The sequence below is a fragment of the Muntiacus reevesi genome, chromosome 10 (genome assembly GCF_963930625.1).
Source record: "Muntiacus reevesi chromosome 10, mMunRee1.1, whole genome shotgun sequence".
NCBI lineage: Eukaryota > Metazoa > Chordata > Mammalia > Artiodactyla > Cervidae > Muntiacus > Muntiacus reevesi.
In genome coordinates, this window is record NC_089258.1 from 61,928,773 (window position 1) to 61,953,350 (window position 24,578).

Sequence of the window (24,578 nt, forward strand, 5' to 3'; positions counted from 1 at the left end):
AGATTTTTTTTTGTATTCAGTTCTTTGACTCTGTTTTTGGTTTAGCATAATGAATGACTTTTATTTTTAGCAACCTTCAGTCAGTATGGATTTGCTGGAACAGCCTGTGTCTTTTGTGTCTGTTGTTTCTCACTGAGGGCAAGTGAATCCACCTTACCCTTGGACCCTGTCCGGCGAGTTTGCCTTCCCTTTCCCATCCCCAAGACAAATTAAGAATGCTGAAACCTTTCACTCATAACAAAACAGTGATAAAGCAGGTAACAAGACCTCACATTAATCAGCTCTTTCAAAGAAGAGGCCCCAACCTGTAGCCTTTGTCTAATCTTCTGGTAGGTGGGTTTTTTTCAGGCTCCTTTTAGGGTCCTAACATTCTTTAGTCCGGCAGCACATTCTCTTTGGAAATGTTTCACTTTTCAGACAGCCTCTGTGTTGATCAAAAACCCCAAAGAGCCACTACAGAAATCTGAACTTCTAATGATGTTCTTTTATACTTTCTTACAATGGACAATGGTTCTCTCAATGCTAATGGCACTGGTGCACAAAGAGAGGCAAGAATGTGCAGAGATGGGGGTGGAGGGAGAGCAGCCACTATCACAGGATGGGCTGTATCACCTCGGTGGAAAAAAAATCCTGTTTTCTGTAGCCAAATTGTTGCTGTCTTTTGTTGAAAATATTTGAGGCCCCTGCAAAGCAATGCTGAGATGAGAAAAGATAAGAGTAGATGAACAGTTTTCTCCCAGGAAGAAATATTACCATCAGTTGAATAGAAATAAATGTGTCTTCTTGTGCTTTTCCAATCCTTTTCATAATAGAAAACTCACTAATAATTCTTCCCTTAAGTTTCTTGCATCCAGGGCTAGATCTTTTTCTAGGCTCACTGAAGCAAGCGGCCTTCTGGTGTCTTATACAATTATGTTGAGTCAAGTGCGCCCTCTAGTGATCAATCGAAATATTACCAGACTGGTATAAGTCACCAGAGTCCTGAAATCAGAAAGGAATGATATTTTGGTTTATTTACAAGAGTGTTTTACAAAATTACATAGGAAATTGTAAAAATATGTGTATTATATTTCATAGAAACAGAGTTAACTGTATATCAGTTTTTATGGTTTTAACCTTTTGCCTGAAGGTTGCTATTAATCCTTCCAAACATTTTAGAACTTATCTTTTTGATTAATTTCTAGACGGAACTGATAAACTTCACTAAAACTAATGAAAAGTTAAAACCTGCAGGGTCCTCAGAGGTTATTTAGTACAATGCTTTCATTTGTGGAGGAGGAGACTAAAGTCCAGAGTAATTCCTGAATGCTTTTCTAATCACCTGTATTATCACTGAAACAACTTTAAATGATTTCTGGCTACTTTGGTAAGATAATGTGTGAAATAATGCTTTGAAACTTGAGAGAATTAAGCAAATATTATTGAGAGATATTTGCATTTTCTATCCCTTTGAAGGACCAGCTCTCCATAAATGATAAAACTTTGCAGCAAATCAATAACATCTCCCTTGACTGGAACCACCAAGACTTTTAGGGATATGATCTCACATAATTATTTTATGTAAATGCCATGATCTCATCGGAAAAAGCAATGGCACCCCACTCCAGTACTCTTGTCTGGAAAATCCCATGGACAGGGGAGCCTGGTAGGCTGCAGTCCATGGGGTCGCTAAGAGTTGGACACGACTGAGTGACTTCACTTTCACTTTTCACTTTCATGCATTGGAGAAGGAAATGGCAACACACTTCAGTGTTCTTGCCTGGAGAATCCCAGGGATGGGGAGCCTGGTGGGCTGCCATCTATAGGGTCACACAGAGTTGGACACGACTGAAGTGACTTAGAAGCAGCAGCAGCATGATCTCATAGATTTTAGAATTTCTGTTGGCAATTGCATGTTGAAGTGACTGTAATTTATCTTGGTATTTGAGTCAAGTTGTGCGTTATATGACTTCCCTGGTGGCTCAGATAGTAAAGCGTCTGCCTATAATGTGGGAGACCCACTCCAGTACTCTTGCCTGGAAAATCCTGTGGATGGAGGAGCCTGGTAGGCTACAGTGCATGGGGTCCCAAAGAGTCGGACACAATTGAGTGACTAAACTGTGCATTATTTGTGTGGATGCATGAAAACCAAAGATAGATGTGTTTTCACTATTGGATTATTCACTCTTTAGCAAAAGATACCATTCTGTGACCTGGGGGAGGAAAGGAGCCTGGCATACTACAATCCACGGGATCACAAATAGTTGGATACGACTGAGTGACTGAGCACACATCATTAAGTGAAGGCAGAACCTTTGTGGCACTGCATACACATAAACTCCCTAGAACTTAATCCATGGCTCCATATTCTGACCAAAAAGTGAATTTCACGTCTTTCAAATTAAAGCTAACAATGAAGACCTCAATAAGTAATAGCTGAGTTGATTTATTTCATTACAACATTCCTTCAAAATAGTGACAGGCACTGTGTTAAGTGGTAGTGATAGAGTTCTGATTTTTTAAAAAAGCCCCCCTAATCCTCGCTCTTTATGAGCTTTCAACCTTTGAATTATTATTGGAAAGGCCTTGAGCTCTGACTTTGAGAACACAAAAATGAGCAGGACACCAAGTTTGCCCTCAAGAAATTATATGGGAAATAGAAACAAATAAATGAGAATAATGAGATGAGAATTTAAATATAATAATTATAAGATGAGAATAATAATGAGTTGGCACTAAGCAGGCATATAAGGAGGAGATTATTATTTTCTTATGGACTTGAAGAGGCTTTGCAGTGGAGTGATTGTTTGCTTCAGGTCTTGAAACCAGAATAGAATTGAGCAAATGAAGATGAAGCCAAAGAGGAAGTATGAACAGACTTCCTTGACTGAACCAGCAGCTCATTAAAGACATAAAATGAAATTTGTTTGGTAATAGTGAGTAAACTCTTGTGTTTGGACCCTGTGTGCTTTTGTGAGCAGAGGATTAAGACAGAGAAGTTGTTTGGACCCGGATCATGGGGGAGATTGAGAATAATGAAAGGAGGTTGAGTAGGTATTGGAGAGCCAGCAAAGGTCTTTTCAACATGATAGTGACATGGTCAGAAATGTGTTTTTGGACAGTAACCTTAAATGGATCAAGTTTGAGGAAATATTATTTATAATTGTGAGGGACCTGGCTGTTGTAATAACTTGGGAGAGAAGTCACAAAGGTCTGAACTTCCCAGTGTGTCTGTGTGTGAAAAAACACAAAGAAATTAAAGTTGATTTCAAAAGGTGGAGAAAGATGTACAAATATATACAAAACCGGATGACATTAACTGAGGAACTGTTGATATAGAAAGAGAAATAAGATAGCTTTTAGAATTTGTTGCATACATGTCGGATAGATTGGTAATGGCATTAATAGATGAAACAACCAAAAAAAAAACCTTATTAGATGGAAAGAATACTAAGTTTTCTTTTGGCCTTACTGAGTTGTGAAGTGGGAGTAAAAAGATAAATTGTGGGAATTTGCCAATATGTTCCTGATTCTTAAAAGAGGTTTAAATTTAGAAGTCATTTGCATAAAGTGATAGTCGAAGCAGTGGAAAGTGATGTTTTACATTATGGCTTTAAAGTTTTAATTTTAACAGGACTAAACTTTCTATTTCAGTCAATTTGGAGCTAGAGTTCTTTGGAAACCTCTAATGTCGTACATTCATATGCACTGTATACTTGATAAGAATTTCTTTGGTGGTTAAATTGAAAGGAAATCCTTTAAAATGTTGGGACTTGGGACTCAGCAATTTTTTTTTTTTTTTCTAAATGGATAGGAAGGATCTATTATTTTGGAAGGAATGCTTAAGATCCTGGTACACTGGACTTGTTGCCTATTTGGATATTTTTAAAAAAATGTTCCTTTGATGTTCTCTGAAGTCATTATTAAGGAATGACAGAATTCAAATCATTTTCAGAAAGTTGAGCCTATGAGCATAATAGAGGGATGTACATAATTGAAGGGATGTGCAGCAGTCTCCAGTTTTCCAGCTTGTGTTTTCATTCTGAGACCATTTCTATGCTTACAAATTTAATCCCTCATAATGTTTTATTATAGTATTTATGGAGCAGGAAAAGGTAAATAGTTAGCATAAAAGCCTCCTGTTTGAACTTAAGAACTTAATATTCAGTGAAAAAAGGAAAAATAAGCTTAACAAGAAGATAATATTTTGTGAAGTGGAGGCTCAGCAACCCACTCTGAATGAATGGAATAAGTCGACATGTGACCAGACAAAATAAAATACATGATGGGATTTTACAAAATTAATAGAAAAATAGGGAAGGGACCAACACATCATCAATCCCAAATGCCCAAAGTAGTGTTGCCTGCCTTTATTTGCCTCCTGTTTAGAAAAGGAAAATCCTTCGTGTTACTGCCCAGTCTCCCCAGTGGTGCTGTGAAGGTCAGATGCACTAGGTCAGAGACAACGGGAAGGAATTCAAGGAGAGTTCCAACATGGGAGAAAGGAGAGCTGCCCCTGTCTAATATGCATGAAATGAGAAGAACTAGAATAACAACTATGAGAAATTACTACAGCTATTTTAAAAATGAAATAAACGAATTTCCCATCAGTGCACTCTGAATACATACCTCAGAAAACAAAAGAAAAATATTCACAAGCAGTGCTTCACATTTTTAAAGAAAGAATATGGAATATATGAAACCAGAAATCAAAGGTGTAGAAAATAGACAAGAGGATAATTTGGGAGAGATAGAGAAATAAATTGAATGCAAAACCACAGAGTTTTGGAATTACAAATATTGAAGTAGTGCATTACTCATTCAGGAGTTAAAAAAAACAGAAAACTATTCCAGGATATAATTTTATTAAAAAATTCCTAAAACGTAGAAATTAGTAAGTTAAAAATTGAAAAGCACACTATACTTTATGGGTGAATTCTACCAAACACTTAAAGAATTATTAATGCCAATTCTCAGAATTCTTCTAAAAATTGCAGTGCAGGAAACACTCTCATACCCATTTCATGAGAACAGCATTACCCTGATACCAAAGCATGATAACAGTACAAGAAAAGAAAACTGCAGGTCAAAGATATTTCTGATTAATATACATGCAAAAATTGTAAACAAAATACCAGCAAATTGAATTCAACAGCACATTAAAAGGATCATATGCAATGATCAAGTGTGATATAACACTAGGATTAAAGGATAGTTCAACCTATGCAGATCAATTAATATGTTATACCACATGAATAGAATGACAAATAAAAATCATATGATAATTTCAATAGATGCAAAAAAAATTGACAAAATTCAACATCCTTTCTTACAGATTGGGTACAAAAGGAATATACCTCAGCATAATAAAAGTTATTTATGATGAATACACATCTAATATCATACACAATGGTGAAAGATTGAAAACTTTCTAAGGTCATGAGCTAGACAAAGGGTGTCCATTCCCACCACTCTTTTTCAACATAGTATTAGAAGTACTAGCCAGAGAATTAGGTACTAAAAACAAATAGAAAAATCAAAATCAGTAAGGAAGAAGTAAAATTGTCTCTACTGATGACATGATCTTTATGTAGGAAACCCTCGGGAATTCCCTGGCCATCCAGTGGTTTGGACTCCGTGCTTTCACTGCCAAGGGTATGGGTTTGATCTCTGGTTGAGGAATTAAGATTCTGCAAGTTGCTTGGCATGGCCAAAAATAAAAAATAGAATCTTAAAGACTCCACTGAAATACTGTTAAAACTACTAAATTCAATAAAGTTTCAGGATGCAAAATCAGCATGCAACAATCAGTTGCATCTATGTGCTAACAATGAGCCATCTGAAAAAGAAATAAAGAACACAGTCCCATTTACAATAGCATAAAAATATTCAAGAATAAATTTAACCAATAAGATGAGAGATCTATACACTAAAAATTGTAAGATCCTAAGACAGAAATAGAAGAAGATGCAAGCAAATGGAAAGATATCCTATGTTTATTTATTAGAAGAATTAGTATTGTTAAAGTGGCTATACTACCCAAAGCCATCTATAGATTCAGTGCAATCCTTACCAAAATTCTAAAGGCATTTTTCACAAAAATAGAAAAAACAATATAACATAAGCGAAAACTTTAGTGATGTTGTCCTTGGAAAATATTTCTTAAATACAACACCAAAATCACAATTCATAACAAATAAATAAATAAAGTGGATGTTATCAAAACTGAAACCTTTTACTCTGTTAAGCAAATAAAATTGACAGAAAATATTGCAAAGCCGATAAAGGACTTGTTTTTACAACATTGAAATGTCTTATACCTTAATAAAGGAAAACAGTCTAATAGAAAACGGGCAAGATATTTGAACAGATATTTTTTCAAAGATGTTACAGAGATGGTAAATAAATAAAAGGATGCCTAGATTGTTAGTTTCTGTGGAAAAGGAAATCAAATCACAATGATATACCTCCACTTAACCCAACTGAATAACTGACATTGAAAAAGACTGATTATATTATAAAATGTTTGGAAAGACGTGAACTTTTGTGCATTCTTGGTGGGAATGTAAAATGATAAAATCACTTGGGAAAAAATTTGGCATTTTTTTTTTATTTTTAGCATTTTCTTAAAAAGATTTATGTACAGTTACCAAATGATCCTACCATTCCACTCTTAGATGTTTATTCAAAAATTCTCAAGAATATAGAAGTACAAGTCCACAAAAAGGTTTGGACATGAATATTCATAGTGGATGGGGCCATGCTCAGTAGATCTTGCATGACCCCACCCATCAGAACAAGACCCAGTTTTTCCCACAGTCAGTCTCTCCCAACAGGAAGCTCCATAAGCCTCTTATCTTGTCAGATGGCAAACAGGATGAAAATCACAATCACAGAAAACTAACCAATCTGATCACATGGACCACAACCTTGTCTAACTCGATGAAACAATGAACCGTTCTGTGTAGGGCCACCCAGGACAGAAGAGAAATGGTGGAGAGTTCCAACAAAATGGGGTCCACGGGAGAAGGGAATGGCAAACCCCTTTAGTATTCTTGCCTTGAGAACCCCATGAACAGTAGGAAGAGGCAAAAAGATATGACTCTGAGAGTTGAACTCCCCAGGTCAGTAGGTGCCCAATATACTACTAGAGAAGAGTTGAGAAATAACTCCAGAAAGAATGAAGAGATACAGCTAAAGCAAAAACAATGCCCTGTTGTGGGTATGGCTGGTGATGGAAATCAAGTCTGATGCTGTAAAGAGCAATATTGCATAGGAACATGAAATGTTAAGTCTGTGAATCAAGGCAAATTGGACCTGGTCAAGCAGGAGATGGCAAGAGTGAATAGTGACATTCTAGGAATCAGTGAACTAAGATGGACTGGAATGGGCGAATTTAATTCTGATGACCATTATATCTACTACTGTGGGCAAGAATCCCTTAGAAGAAATGGAGTAGCCCGCATAGTCAACAAAAGAGTCTGAAATGCAGTACTTGTGTGCAGTCTCAAAAATGACAGAATGATCTCTGTTCATTTCCAAGGCAAACCATTCAATATCACAGTAATCCAAGTCTATGTCCTGACCAGTAATGCTGAAGAAGCTGAAGTTGAACAATGCTATGAAGACCTACAAGACCTTCTAGAACTAAAACCCCCAAAAGATGTCCTTTTCATTATAGGGGACTGGAATGCAAAAGTAGGAAGTCAAGAAACACCTGGAGTAACAAGCAAATTTGGCCTGGGAGTACAGAATGAAGCAGGGCAAAGGCTAACACAGTTTTACCAAGAGAACGCACTGGTTATAGCAAACACCCTCTTCCAACAACACAAGAAAAGACTCTACACATGGACATCACTAGATGGTCAACACCGAAATCAGATTGATTCTATTCTTTGCAGTCAAAGATGGAGAAGCTGTATACAGTCAGCAAAAACAAGACCAGGAGCTGACTGTGGCTCAGATCATGAACTCCTTATTGTCAAATTCAGACTTAAATTGAAGAAAATAGGGAAAACCACTACATCATTCAGGTGTGACTTAAATCAAATCCCTTACGATTATACAGTGGAAGTGAGAAATAGATTCAAGGGATTAAATCTGATAGACAGAGTGCCTGAAGAAAGAACTATGGATGGAGTTTTGTGAAATTGTACAGGAGGAAGTAATCAAGACCATCCCCAAGAAAAAGAAGTGCAAAAAGGCACAATGGTTGTCAGAGGGGGCCTTATAAATAGCTGAGAGAAAAAGAGAAGCTAAAGCAAAGGAGAAAATGAAAGATATGCCCATATGAATACAGAATTCCAAAGAATAGCAAGGAGAGATGAGAAAGCCTTTCTCAGTGATCAGTGCAAAAAATAGAGGAAAACAACAGAAAGAGAAAGACTATAGATCTCTTCAAGAAAATTGGAGATAACAAGAGAACATTTCATGCAAAGATGGACACAATAAAGGACAGAAATGGTATAGACCTAACAGAAGCAGAAGATATTAAGAAGAGGTGGCAAGAATACACAGAAGAACTATACAAAAAAGATCTGTCTGGCCCAGATAATCACAATGGTGTGATCACTCACCCAGAGTCAGACATCCTGGAATGCGAAGTCAAGTGGGCCATAGCAAGCATCACTATGAACAAAGCTAGTGGAAGTGATGGAATTCCAGATGAGCTATTTTAAATCCTAAATGATGATGCTGTGAAAGTGTTGCACTCAATATGCCAACAAGTTTGGAAAACTCAGCAGTGGCCACAAGACTGGAAAAGGTCAGTTTTCATTCCAATGCCAAAGAAAGGCAATGCCAAAGAATGTTCAAATTACCACACAATTGCACTCATCTCACTGGCTTGCAAAGTAATGTTCAAAATTCTCCAAGCCAGGCTTCAACAGTACGTGAACTGAGAACTTCCAGATGTTCAAACTGGATTTAGAAAAGGCAGAGGAACCAGAGATCAAATTGCCAACATCTGTGGATCGTCGAAAAAGCAAGAGAATGTCAGAAAAACATCTACTACTGCTTTATTGATTATGCCAAAGCCTTTGACTCTGTGGATCACAACAAACTGGAAAACTCTTCAAGAGATGGGAATATCAGACCACCTTACCTGCCTCCTGAGAAATCTGTATGCAGGTCAAGAAGCAACTGTTAGAACGGGACATGGACCAACAGACTGGTTCCAAATTGGGAAAGGAATACGTCAAGGCTGTATATTGTCACCCTGCTTATTTAACTTATATGCAGAGTACATCAAGCTAGCTGGAATCAAGATTGCTGGGAGAAATATCAATAACCTCAGATATGCAAATGACACCATCTTATGGCAGAAAGTGAAGGAGAACTAAAGAGCCTCTTGATGAACGTGAAAGAGGAGAGTGAAAAAGCTGACTTAAAACTCAACGTTCAAAAAACAAAGATCATGAGAGCCAGTCCCATTACTTCATGGTGAACATAAGGGGAAATAGTGGAAACAGTGACAGATTTTATTTTCTTGGGCTCCAAAATCACTGCATATGGTGACTGCAGCCATGAAATTAAAAGACACTTGCTCCTTGGAAGAAAAGTTATGACCAACCTAGACAGCATGTTAGAAAGCTGAGGCATTACTTTGCCAACAAAGTTCCATCTAGTCAAGGCTATGGTTTTTCCAGTGGCCATGTATGGATATGAGAGTTGGACTATAAAGAAAGCTGAGCACCAAAGCATTGATGCTTTTGAATTGTGGTGTTGGAGAAGACTCTTGAGAATCCGTTGGAATGCATGGAGATCCAACCAGTCTATCCTAAAGAAAATCAATCCTAATATTCATTGAAAGGACTGTTACTAAAGCTGAAATGCCAGTTCTTTGGCCACTGATGTGAAGAACTGACTCATTGGAAAATACCCCGATGCTGGGAAAGATTGAACGGAGGAGAAGGGGACGACAGAGGATGAGATCTTTGGATGGCATCACTGACTCAATGAACATGAGTTTGAGCAAGCTCTGGTAGTTGGTGATGGACAGGGAAGCCTGGCGTGTGCAGTCCAAAGGGTCAAAAGAGTGGACACAACTGAGCGACTGAACTGAAGTGATTCCTAATGGCTGTATTTGTGGTACTTAAAAACCAGAAACAACCAATATTCTATTAACTATTAAATGGATAGAAATTAAAATTATAATCTTTCAGTAAAAAGGATTGCATTATTGATTTATGTAGCGATATGAATGGATCTCAAATGATTATGTTAGTGAAGGAAAAAAGGCAAATAGAGCACATAGTGTGTAATCCTTTTATATAATGCGGATCTGTCTATCATGATAGAAAGCAGATTAGTTGCCTGAGGATGGGGCAGAGCTCGACAAATTTTAACTGCTAATGTTAGCCTCTCAAACCCGAGAATGATGAAGGAATGAAGCAGAGGAGGGGGTATGCTGAGTTTAAATTGAAAAAGACTGAGAGGGGCTTCCCCAGTGGTCCAGGGGTAAAGACTCTCTGCTCTCAATGCAGGGGGCACAGCTGTGATCTCTGGTCAGGGAGCTAAGATCCTGTATGCCTTGTGGCATGGCAAAAAAACAAAGTAGATAAGCATCGAGGATTTCCTGTGTAGCACAGGGAAATATATTTTAAAAAAAGACTGAGAAAACCTTAGTTATTTGTTTTGAATGATCAATTTTCTGTTGTCACAGGGAATAGGATGTTGAAATTAAGGTTGAGCCGTAGAAAAATAAGTTTTATTTTTTTGCAACCCAGAGTGACTTTGAAGCATCCTATCCTTTACGCACCCAAGCATTACACCCAGCCCCACCCTTCACCCCCACGCACTTCATCTTTATAAGTCTTATTTTGCTTTTCCCTATGTCTGATTGGTTACTATTTCATAGTGCTATTTTTCAAATGGTGATTTCTAAATCTGCCAAAAGTCAGCAATAAGACTAAAAGCAAGATCACTGTAGGAACTCTAATATGCATTTCATGTGCCCTTTTCTGCTTTCAGTTCAGTTCAGTTCAGTTCAGTCGCTCAGTCATGTCTGACTCTTTGCAACCCCATGAACTGCAGCACGCCAGGCCTCCCTGTCAATAACCAACTTCTGAAGTCCACCCAAACCCATGTCCATTGAGTTGGTGATGCCATCCAACCATCTCATCCTCTGTCGTCCCCTTCTCCTCCTGCCACCAACCTGTCCCAGCATCAGGGTCTTTTCAAACGAATCAGCTCTTCGAATCAGGTGGCCAAAGTATTGGAGTTTCAGCTTCAACATCAGTCCTTCCAATGAACACCCAGGACTGATCTCCTTTAGGATAGACTGGTTGGATCTCCTTGCAGTCCAAGGGACTATCAAGAGTCTTCTCCAACACCACAGTTCAAAAGCATCAATTCTTCGGCGCTCAGCTTTCTTTATAGTCCAACTCTCACATCCATACATGACTACAGGAAAAACCATAGCTTTGACTAGGCAGACTTTTGTCAGCAAAGTAATGTCTTTGCTTTTTAATATGCTATCTAGGTTAGTCATAACGTTCCTTCCAAGGAGCAAGCGTCTTTTAATTTCATGGCTGCAATAACCATCTCCATCTGCCTTACTCACTGGGTTCAGTGAATTCCTCCAAAAGCAACTGTTGATGCCTATTGAGTGATGGGCTCAAAGTGCATGTGATTTGTTGCACGGCTCCTCTGTCCGTGGGATTTCCCAGGCAAGAATACTGGAGTGCGTTGCCATTTCCTTCTCCAAGAATTTTAATTAACTCGTAATAAAAGCCATGCAATTTGAAGACTATTATATATGGTTATAAGAATCCTATATTGTCTTTGAAAATGACCTGATTGTCATGCTTTTTGTCTTCTGACCCTGGAAAATGGCCAACCTACAGGGCTACTGGGGGATGAATAGCCCGCACTCTGATGGCCTGGACACCATGGTGATTCGTATGGTGTTGAGGATTATGATACAGGGTCCCTGTTAAATTTTTTCCATACTTCTAGAAGTTTGCCTTCTTTCACTTTCTTATATTAGCTACATTTACTTTAAAATGTATCATTGGTGACTGTGAGCTTTCCCACTCTTCTTGAAATATTGGGGAATTCTTTTCAAGTTTTGGTGGGCTTCAAATGTAAATAAGAGCTAATTATTGGCATTTTATTTTATAGCTCTTGGTATATATCACGGATGACATCACCGACTTGATGAACATGAGTTTGAATAAGTTCCGGGAGCTGGTGATGGACAGGGAAGCCTGGTGTGCTGCAGTCCATGGAGTTGCACAGAATTGGACACGACTGAGACTGAACTGAACTGATTTATCATGGTATTTTATTGTGTAAAATCCCTAATGAGACTGTAGAAACCCAATTTTTGAATTATCCACTAGAGGGCGGCCTTGTTCTTCCATTAAATGTGGCTTTTTCTTCCCTTTTTTTTTTTTTTTTTAAATCAAATTTGCATTTTCTCTCCCTGTGAAAAGTTGAATCCCTCAGTCCTGGTATTAAAAACTCCGCTTAAAGTCATGGTTGTAGCTTGACTCTTGTGAGGTTGACAGTGCAGAAGTCACTCAAGGAGAAAAGATACGTGTCGATCTGTGAACAGGCTTTAGTTTCCTTCCTTATTTACCTTCTTTCCTGGGCTACTGAGGCAACAGTCTCACACAAAACATTGTTTTTCACAAAATGTCACACCACTCTAAAGACTAAATCTAAGAACTATCCTCTGTCTCTTTACAGAGATGACTGGCTGAAGGACCTTCCCAAATCACAAACATGCTCATTAGTCTTCAGCCCTTCACCACTTTGATGGAACTCTTCACAGTAAATGTAACAGAAATATGAACATTTCTGACATTTTCAAGCAACTTTACAAAAACAGGAAGCTAACTTTTCAAAGCCCATTTGTATTCAAATTTTTTAATGGTTCCAAGTAATCAACATTTAATTTCATCAAATTATATCACTTTTGTAATACATACATAGAGTGGAAATAGTGACAGATCTTATTTTCTTGAGCTCAAGAATCATTGTGGACAATGACTGCAGCCACGAAATTAAAAGACTCTTGCTCCTTGAAAGAAAAGCCATGACAAACTAGACAGCGTGTTAAAAAAGCAGAGATATCACTTTGCCAACAAAGGTCTGTATAGTCAAACTATGGTTTTTCCAGAGTCATGTATGAATGTGAGACTTGGACTATAAAGAAGGCTGAGTGCTGAAGAACTGATGCTTTTTGTTTTTTTTTTTTTTCATTTATTAGTTGGAGGCTAATTACTTTACAATATTGTAGTGGTTTTTGCTGTACATTGACATGAATCAGCCATGGATTTACCTGTGTTCCCCCTCCCGATCCCCCCTCCTGCCTCCCTCCCCATCCCATCCCTCTGGGTTTTCCCAGTGCACCAGCCCTGAGCACTTGTCTCATGCATCCAACCTGGGCTGGTTGATGCTTTTGAACTGATGCTGGGGAAGACTCTTGAGAGTCTCTTAGACTGCATTTGAGATCAAATCAGTCAATCCTAAAGGAAATTAACCCTGAGTATTCATTGGAAGGACTGATGCTGAAGCTCCAATACTTTGTCCACCTGATGCAAAGAGCCAACTCATTGGAAAAGACCCTGATGCTAAGAAAGACTGAAGGCAGGAGGAGAAGGGGGCAACAGATGATGAGATGTTTGGACAGGATCACTGACTCAATAGACATGAGTTTGAGCAAAGTCCAGAAGATAGTGAAGGACAGGGAAGCCTGGCATGCTGCAGTCCATGGGGTTGCAGTTGGATTTGACTTAGCAACTGAACAATGAACAATGTATAGAGTAGAAAATGATAGTGCATAGTAGAAAATGATAAGAATTGGCAGAGGTTTAAAGTCCACTTGGCTTTAGAAATCAAGGCTGGTTCAAAGCACAATGATAGTTATCTGACGCTCAGTAAATTAGAAGTTAGGTGAAATGATGCTGCACCTATTTTGCAATACCATTTGGCAGTTTCTAGAAATGTTAAACATAAATAAATATTTGACCCAACAATTTCATTCCTAATTATCTCCTTAAGAGAAATGAAGTCATATATCCACATAAAGACTTCATTAGCAGCATTATTCATGTTAGCCCCCAAGAAGAGGCCATCCATGATGTCTATCAACTCGTGAAGAGATAAACAAAAACTGGTGTATTTGTACAACAGAATATTCTTGAGCAGTGACAAGGAATAGAGTAGTGATGCATGCTACAGTGTGGATGACCTTCAAAACTACTATATTAGGTGGTAGAAGCCACACATAGAAGATCATATATTGTAGAACTTTATTGAAAGAAAAGTCCACGATAGGTAATTTTTATAGTGACAGTGAGTTAGATTAATTTTCTTGGGGAGTTGGAGTGGGAGTAAAGGGTACCTGAAAATAGACATGAAGTTTCATTTTGGAGTGACTGAAGTGTTTTAAAATTGGATTGTGGTGATGGTTGCACAACTCTGTACACTTGCTGGAAATCATTGAATTGTACACTTAAAATTTATTGTATGTATAAATCTCTTAAAAATTAGTAGAATGAATCTGAAGATGAAGTGTTTTTATGAAAATTTGAATCATTCTTCCAGAGAGAGGAACTCACACTCATTAGATATTCCAGCTACCAGGTCATATCAGCTTCTTGTCTTAGTTTCAGAAAAAAGTAAGAAATTGTGACTTTCATTTCTGTCACCCTGGAAAAAAAAGCCAGCGCTCCTGAATTGGAGCATTGGAATTCAAGTCATGGGGCTTGTGTTTGCCTGTGACTTGTGAAACATTGCTCTAACTCACATAATCTACCCCCCACTGAACATGACAAGACTCTATCAGGTTTGGTTCTTTCTCTCAAGGAACATGAACACCATGTTGTTTGCATATGTTGAGCAATTTAATGTTATTATTGGAAGTGAGGTGGATATGAAGAAAACAATTTCTTTCCTGGTTAATTTCTGACAGGCTATAAAAACTGTTCACCTTTCTCCATGTGCCTATGGGTAACTTCCTTTGCTATTATCTGGCCATAACATTTTTTTTTCTGACATCGGTGGTGGTGAATTTATGGCATGACAGAGGTGTGAAAAGTTAATTTAGACAGAAATCTTAAGGAAAATATATGAAATTGAGAAATATTCACAAATATATTGCTTATTTTCACCTATAGAAATGAATCTCTTGTTTCTGCCCAAATCCTATTCATCATTGCTACTATTTTGAGTCATTAAAAATACTTCAAATTTCTTTGATAAAATCCATTCAAAACTTCAGATATGGCTGATTCATGTTGATATGGTGGAAACCATCACAATATTATAGAGTAATTATACTCCAGTTAAAAATAAAATAAAACAACAAGAAATGATGACGTGTCTGCCTATGTACTGGATCTGTCTTTTTCATCTTGGATGGTCGATATCACTACTGGTGTCACTTGGGCAATTTTCCTTGATGATATTACCTTGTGAATGTTTTTTCCTTCTTTCTTTTGGCCATGTTTTCACTGGCTTTAGAAAGAGAAAATGTCGGTGGTTGCAGTGATGACCAAAGGAACTCTGCTGCTGTCTCTCAGCGACTTTTGTCAACACCTAGAATGTCTCTGATGGGGGGTCAATACTAACTCTTTTATTTTATTTTTGTTGGCGTATAGTTGCTTTACAATGTTGCAGTAGTTTCTGCTGTACAGAAAACTGAACCAGCTGTATGGATACACATATCCCCTCTTTTTTGGATTTCCCTCCCATTAGGCCACCACAGAGCACAGAGTGGAGTTCCCTCTGCTGTGCGTATATAGTAGGTTCTCACTAATTATCTATTTTATATCTTGTCATGTATACATGTCAGGGCTTCCCTGGTGGCTCAGCGGTAAAGAATCTGGCTGCAATGCAGGAGCTACAGGAGATGCAGGTTCTATCCCTGGGTTGGGAAGATCCTCTGGAAGAGACATGGCAACCCACTCCAGTGTTCTTGCCAGGAGAATCTCATGAACAGAAGAGCCTTGGAGGCTACATCCATAGAGTCGCAAAGAGTAGGACAAGCTGCTGCTGCTGCTGCTAAGTCGCTTCACGCGTGTCCGACTTAGTGCGACCCCATAGATGGCAGCCCACCAGGCTCCCCCGTCCCTGGGATTCTCCAGGCAAGAACACTGGAGTGGGTTGCCATTTCCTTCTCCAATGCATGAAAGGTAAAAGGGAAAGTGAAGTCGCTCAGTCGTGTCCGACTTTTAACGACTCCATGGACTGCAGCCTACCAGGCTCCTCCGTCCATGGGATTTTCCAGGCAAGAATAGTGGAGTGGGGTGCCATTGCCTTCTCCAGAGTAGGACATGACTGAGTGACTAAGCATAGCACAGCATAATATATACATGTCAATCCTAACCTCCCAGCTTATCCCACCCGTCTTTCTTTGCTTGGTGTTCATAGTTTGTTCTCTATATCTGTGTCTCCATTTCTGCTTTGCAAGTAGGTTCATCTGTACCATTTTTCTAGATCCCACTTATATGATCTAATATACAATATTTGTGTTTCTCTTTTCTGACTTACTTCACTCTGTATGACAGTCTCTTCTAGGTTCATCCATATGTCTACAAATTCATTCCTTTCTGTGGCTAATATTCCATTGTATACATGTATCACATCTTCTTTGTCTTTTTCTTTGTTGATGGACTTTTAAATTGCTTCCATGTCTTGGCTATTGTAAACAGTGCTGCATGAACATTGAGGGCCATGTATCTTTTGGAATTATGGTTTTCTTGGGATGTATGCCTAGAAGTGGGATTGCTTGGTCATATTGTAGTTCTATTTTTGGTTTTTTTAAGGAGCCTCCATACTGTTGTCAATAGTGGTTCTACCGATTTATACTTCTACCAACAGTGTAGATGGATACCCTTTTCTCCACACCCTCTCCAGTGTTTATTGTCTATAGATTTTTTGATGATGATGGCCATTCTGACAGGTGTGAAGTGATACCTCATTGTAGTTTTGATTTGCAATTCTCTAATAATTAGTGATGTTGAATATCTTTTAATGTGCCTCTTGGCCATCTGTATGCTTTCTTTGGAGAAAAGTCTGTTTAGGTCTCCCACCCATTTTTAGATTGGGTTGTTTGTTTTGTAATATTGAGCTACATGAGTTGTTTGTATATTTTGGAGATTAATCCGTTGTCAGTTGTTTCAGTCACAAATATTTTCTCCCATTCTAAGGGTTGTCTTTTTGTCTTGTTTATGGTTTCCTTTGTGTGCAAAAGTTTTTGAGTTTAATTAGGTCCTATTTGTTTATTTTTATTTTCATTACTCTAGGAGAGGTGTCAAAAAAAGATCTTGCTGTGGTTTATGTCAAAGAGAGTTCTGACTGTGTTTTCGTCTAAGAATTTTATAATGTCTGGCTTTACATTAAGTCTTTAATCCATTTTGAATTTATTTTTGTCTATGGGGTTAGGGAAGGTTCCAATTTTATTCTTTTATATGTAGCTGTCCAGTTTTCCCAGCAGCACTTATTAAAGAGCTTGTCTTTTCTCCATTGTATATTCTTAGTTCAGTTCAGTCTCTTAGTCGTGTCCCACTCTGAGATCCCAGGAACTGCAGCATGCCAGGCCTCCCTGTCCATCATCAACTCCCGGAGTTTACCCAAACTCACGTTCACTGAGTCGGTGACACCATCCAACCATCTCATTCTCTGTCGTCTCCTTCTCCTCCTGCCCTCAATCTTTCCCAGCATCAGGGTCTTTTCCAATGAGTCAGCTCTGCACATCAGGTGACCAAAATATTGGAGTTTCAGTGTCAACATCAGTCCTTCCAATGAACACCCAGGACTGATCTCCCTTAGGATGGACTGATTGGATCTCCTTGAAGTCCAAGGAACTCTCAAGAGTCTTCTCCAACACCACAGTTCAAAAGCATCAATTCTTTGGCGCTCAGCTCTCTTTATAGTCCAACTCTCACATCCATGCATGACTACTGGAAAAAGTTTGAGCATTCTTTGGCATTGCTTTTCTTAGGGATTGGAATGAAAACTGACCTTTTCCAGTCCTGTGGCCCCTGCTGAGTTTTCCAAATTTGCTGACATATTGAGTGTAGCACTTTCATTATAGGGGACTGGAATGTATATTCTTGCCTCCTTGGTAATAGACTAGGTGGCCACTGGTAAGAGCTAACTCTTCAGTGATGGTGTCAAGCTTGGTTCGTCCCTTCTCCAGTGTGGGGAGGATTAAAGTCATGATTTTAACTAATGAAGAGCAGGGAAGTTATCTTTTTCATCTTTAACATACTCCAGCTCTAGTTGGAAGAAATTTTTATTTGTTGCTGCTGCTGCTGCTAAATTGCTTCAGTTGTGTCCGACTCTGTGCGACCCCATAGATGGCAGCCCACCAGGCACCCCCGTCCCTGGGATTCTCCAGGCAAGAACACTGGAGTGGGTTGCCCTTGCCTTCTCCTTTTATTTGTTACCCCCACTCAGAAGAAGCTCTGCATAAGAATTATGAGTGAGTTTTAAGAAAACTTATTCCTAGGTTCTACCAATCCCAAAGAAAGGCAATGCCAAAGAATGTTCAACTACTGCACAATTGCACTCGTCTCACATGCTAGCAAAGTAATGCTCAAAATTCTCCAAGGCAGGCTTCAGCAGTACGTGAACTATAAACTTGCTGATGTTCAAGGTGGATTTAGAAAAGGCAGAGGAACCAGAGATCAAATTACCAACATCCGTTGGATCATTGAAAAAGCAAGAGAATACCAGAGAAACATCCACTTCTGCTTTATTGACTACACCAAGGCCTTTGACTGTGTGGGTCACAACAAACTGGAAAACTCTTAGAGATGGGAATGTCAAACCACCTTACCTGCTTCCTGAGAAATCTGTATTCAGGTTAAGAAGCAACAGTTTGAACTGGACACAGAATAGACTGGTTCCAAATTGGAAAAGGAGTATATCAAGGCTGCATATTGTCACCCTGCATATTTAACGTTTATGCAGAGTACATCATGCAAATTGCCAGGCTGGATGAAGCACAAGCAGGAATCAAGATTGCTGGGAGAAATATCAATAACTGCAGATATGTAGATGACACCACCTTTATGGCAGAAAACGAAGAACTAAAGAACCTCTTGATGAAAGTGAAAGAGGAGAGTGCAAAAGTTGGCTTACAGCTCAACATTCAAAAAACTAAGATCATGGCATCTGGTCCCATCACTTCATTGCAAATAGGTGGGGAAACAATGGAAACAGTGTCAGACTTTATTTTTTTGGGCTCCAAAATCACTGCAGATGTTGACTACAGTCATGAAATTAAGATACTCGCTCCTTGGAAGAAAAGCTATGACCAATCTAGACAGCATATTAAAAAGCAGAGACATTACTTTGCCAACAAAAGTTCATCAATTCAAAGCTATGGGTTTTCCTGTAGTCATCTATGAATGTGAGAATTGGACTATAAAGAATATTGAGTTCCAAAAAACTGATGCTTTTGAACTGTGGTGTTGGAGAAGACTTAAGAGTCCCTTGGACTATGAGGAGATCCAACCAGTCCATCCTAAAGGAAATCAGTCCTGATTCATTGGGAGGACTGATGCTGAAGCTGAAACTCCAGTACTTTGGCCACCTGATGCGAAGAGCTGACTCACTGGAAAAAAATCCTAATGGTGGGAAAGATTGAAGGTAGGAGGAGAAAGGGATGACAGACGATGAGATGGTTGGATGGCATCACCAAATCGATGGACATGAGTTTGAGCAAGCTCCTGGAGTTGGTGAAGGACAGGGAAACCTGGCATGTGGCAGGCCATGGGGTCACAAAGAGTGAGACATGACTGAGTGAACTCACTTGAACATATTCTTTTCATGGTTGAGTAGAACATTACAACTTTTTGTTGATGGGTTTATCAAGAAGCTTTTTCTTTAAGCTGACCTTGTCCTAACTGTCCCCTTCTCATGGTGACACTAGTTACTATCTGAGTGTTACTATCTATATGCACTCAAAGAATTTGCCTGCCCAGGGTCTCCACCTGCAATGCAGTTTCTCAGTCATTGTTGCTTGGTGAGATAGATCCTTTCCATCTTTTCTCTGCTGAGCATTTAACTGAATGCTTTCTTCATGAGCCTGTTTTTGATCCTCTTAGTGAAAGACTTTCTCCTCCAGGCCACTCTAGCATTTCATTACTCTTGCATAAATATAATCTTTTTTTTTAGGGCTTCCCTAATGGCTCAGTTGGTAAAGAATCTGCCTGCAATGCAGGAGACCCCAGTTCGATTCCTGGGTCAGGAAGATCTGCTGGAAAGGGATAGGCTACCCACTCCAGTATTCTTGGGCTTCCTTTTTTTAAAGCAACCAATATTGGTAACATGGTTATATTAAGAAATATGCATTTTTTCCAAACAGTTCCTTTATTTCAGAGGAAAATTCATATAAAGATTTTAAAATGAAATACCTTTTACTTGTATATTATATGCATTGTCACTGAAAATAATAAAATCACAGAGCATCGGAACTATTACAATAAAAATTCAGAATTTATTGGTACCCTAATTCTAGAAGCTATTTCATTCTATTTTGATTTATATTTATTTACATCTCATCTTATCTCCTCTCTAGGGTTGGAGTGTAAGATCCTTGAGAGCAGAAAAAGTACTGACACAAATTTGTAACTTCTGTGAAATAACCAGAAGAGTGACTGACACAAAATAAGAGGTAAAAGATTTGTCCTCCCTTCTTTTGGGTTTTCAACTTAAAGGGGCAATGTTTAATTTTACTTTTGAGGCACAGTGATGGTGAATACCACATAGCTATTAGGATTCTGTTTCTTTGCATCTTGGTATCAGAATGCTTTTGCTTCCAAATGAATTAACAAATATGTAATTTTTGTGGGTTTATTGTATAATTTATAATAATATGCAACATGAAGCCAGGGTTATCTGTGGAGGAGAATATCTTTCTGTTTGAAGATCTTTCACTTCTCCATTTGGTTATGTTCTTCGTAACACTTCCGCGACTAAATCTTGCTCCTTCTCATCATAGTACCTACCCCACTGTCCGTAGCATACCCAAGGATCCTGCTGGTGATCTGACTTCATCCTGGTAGCCATTCTATACTCCAATCAAATCTTTCTACCATTAGCCCAGTAAACATTGATGGTTTTTGTGTGCTGGGCTTTGTGTTGGTCCTGGTGCTGGTGTTACAGCTGCCAGCCCATTACCGTTTCTGCCTTCAAAACCCATTTTAAAAAATGATCTTCAAAAAGGAATCAGCAGATGATCAATTGAAATAGAGAAAAATTGAGAACGGCTATTTTACATTTTAGGAAAGTTTTAATTTCTGTTTTTGTGAATGTTTAGATAGGATATCATATATTAGTTACCAGACATGTGTTTGATTTATAAGTTATAAAATCCACAGATATTAAGAGTACATGCTCATACTACTGATTGATAGAGGTTTTAGTCAAAAATGTCTTCAGGCTTCTGGTTTAGTGCATTAGTGGTTTATGAGATGTTTTAAGCCCTCTACCTCCACAGTATTTGTTGTCTCCTCACTACTGCTGCTGCTAAGTCGCTTCAGTCGTGTCCAACTCTGTGCGACTCAATAGATGGCAGCCCACCAGGCTCCGCCTTCCCTGGGATTCTCCAGGCAAGAGCACTGGAGTGGGTTACCATTTCCTTCTCCAGTGCATGAGAGTGAAAAGTGAAAGTGAAGTCGCTCAGTTGTGTCTGACTGTGGCCCCATGGACTGCAGCCTACCAGGCTCCTCCATGCATGGGATTTTCCAGGCAAGAGTACTGGAGTGGGTTGCCATTGCCTTCTCCGGTTATCTCCTCTAAATGTATACAGAAAAGAGTAAGCATAAGTAAAAAGAGAGCGCTTAATCACTAAATTTATCCTACCCTCAAATCACTTTTCTATTTCCTTTCCACCCTAACCCCAAATCCCTTTTATGCTGTTAAGTGCCTTATATGTAGGAAATTTCTGGCACTAGCATAATCTGATGGCTCATAAAGGTTAAAAACTAAGAGCTGCAGTGCCACATGGATGGGGTGGGTGTTGGCGGTACACGCAGGAGCATGCTAGCTGGTTCTCAGGGTTGGAAAGAGCTTTCTGTGGATGTAGCATCTACCCTGAAACTAGAAAGCTGTGTAGAAATTTGGTAGTAGAGAAATATACAAAGAGACTTTTAGGAAGATACAAGAGCAAAAGGTTACTCTAGGATCAAGGGAGAGTATATAAATTGGGGGGAAATACAACCTGTGGCAGAAGCATGGGATGATAAAGGGGTGAGAGGTGGGGCAGGAGAGCCAGATGGGGTCAAACCATGACAAGCCTTTTGGGAGGTTTGTTCATTGTTCAGAAGGCAATGGGGGGGCCATGAATACCTTTTAAGCAAACACGTGACATGGCAAGGAATGTGCTTTAGAAAGAGCAGCCTGATAGTATGATTGCCTGTCCTGCTTTTCCAGAATAGATCCAGTGTTTGCTTGTTGTCCTGCTGTCAATATGAATAGTGCCCTCTTTCAATTGTAAAATTTGATTTTGATGATAAATTATATGGTTTTTTCTAAGAGTGGGCAAAAAGACTGCGTAGCAGGAAGGTCTTGGTTGCAATTGGTTGCAGTATTCTGAAGGGGAGAGATTATGCCTTGCATTGCTAGTGATAGTGAGGGTAGACAGCAGTAGAAGATAAATAGTAGTAGTAATATTTAAGAGTAGAACGTGTGGTACTTCCCTGGTAGTCCAGGGGCTAAGACTCCACACTCCTGTTGCCGGGGCCCAGTTTCAAACCCTGGTCAGGGAACTAGATCCCACATGCTGCAACTAAGAGTTTGCATGCCACAACTAAAAATCCTGCATGCTGCAACTAAGACCCATCACAGCCATGTAAATAAATAAAAATTTAAAAAGAGGTAGAACCTGCAGAAGGTGGTGGCTGATTGCATGTGGGGAATGAGGAATTGTGACAAGGGCTATAACACCCCAAGTTTCTCCTTTGGCAGCTGGGTAGATGGTGGACCATTTTTGGAGAACATCGGAATAACAGCTGAATTTGGAGAGTTGTGGAATTTAAGACGTCTGCAGAGTGTCTAAGAGATCTGGGAGACATTTTGACCTATGGATCTGAAACTCTCGATAGATTTCTGGGCTGAAGGTAGAAATTTCAGCTGGTCTGTGTAAATACAGCAACTGAAACTACACAAGTGGCTGAGATGACCCCAACTTTATATAGAGAGACGAGTAAAGGCCTGGGACAGGGCCCTCAGGAACTTCAACACATGATGGGTAGTAAAAGAGGGGTAGTTCACAGAAAAAACTGTGAGAAGGAGGCAGAGAAAGAAATGAGGAGCGTATGATGCCCTGCTACCAGGAAAAGAGGGTGTTTCAAATGGAGGAAGCTGTCCATGGTGTCAGCTGCTGGAGAGACTAGGAGAAAGACTGTAACAAACTGGGATGGGGGTGGGGGCGTTTAACAACAAGGTCCCCTTGGCAAGAGGGTCTTAGAGGGAGGATGAGGACATATATAGAGTGTGAAAAGGAGAGTGGGAAGAAACTCTTTCCAGAGATTTTAACACTTAGAAAAGTGTCTCTGTTAATTGAAAAGAGATGGTAGTAAATGAATTAATTTCTTCTTTAAAGCTAATGTGTCCCATTTCCTAGAAGACACATCAGTTGATCCACTTAAGATACAGGTTTCCTTGAGACTTCCCTGGTGGCCTAGTGGTCAAGACTCTGCACTTCCACTGCAGGGGGTGGGTGTGATCCTTGGTTGGGAAACTAAGATCCCACATGCCTCATGGCTTGGCCAAAAAGGAAAAAAAAAATGCCCTACAAAAAAAGATACAAGTTTCCTTTAAAAAACCTGTAAGAAGGTTAAGGGTAAGAATGTCTGGGTCTATAAATGACTGCCAGAAGGATCTTTAATACCTGTGTAAAGAAAGATTTAAGGTCTCTTTAAATGTCATGACATAGTCAATAGTCAACTTTTCCTATAGGGAAGCCTAGAACTTGCTGTGAATTTTGCTTTTCCTTTTTCTTAGATCCTGAAAGCAATCAATTACCTGCTGTCATTTGCCCTGCACTATTTTTAGTACCTGGTTTCTCAGAATTATCAGTATACATCAAATGCCCTGAACATTAACTGATAGGAAGCCAGATGGAAGAAACAAAATACCTGGGGTGTGATCTCAGATGGGGCCTAAGAGCTGGGTCCCTGAGATCAAATAGACCTGATTCAGCACCAGCCCTCAGTTTCCCTGTCTGTGAACTGTGGGTATCAATAGTAACCTCATGTTGTCATAAGGATTAAGTGATGTCCAATGTAGATAATAAAGCACTTAGTTGCCTGGTCCACAGTAAACACCCAAATAAAAGTTCATCAATAGACAAATTATTGCTTCACTTTTTTTCTAGTACAGTGTCATTTCAAAAAGGCTTTGTGTGTGGAGAAGCTATTTCAAGGTCAGGATTAAAGTCACTATCAGTGTTGTAAGAATAAAATTGATAGTGCATTTATCTACCATATTCATTTGCCTGCTATATTGAAAAACTAGGAATAATCTTCTTAGTGTCAGTCAGCCCTCTTCTGCTTCTGCCTTCCATTAGCAAAAACTTAACTGTCTTTTCCTACTTCATGTTGTTAATTTGCAATTGCTGATATCCCTGCTTC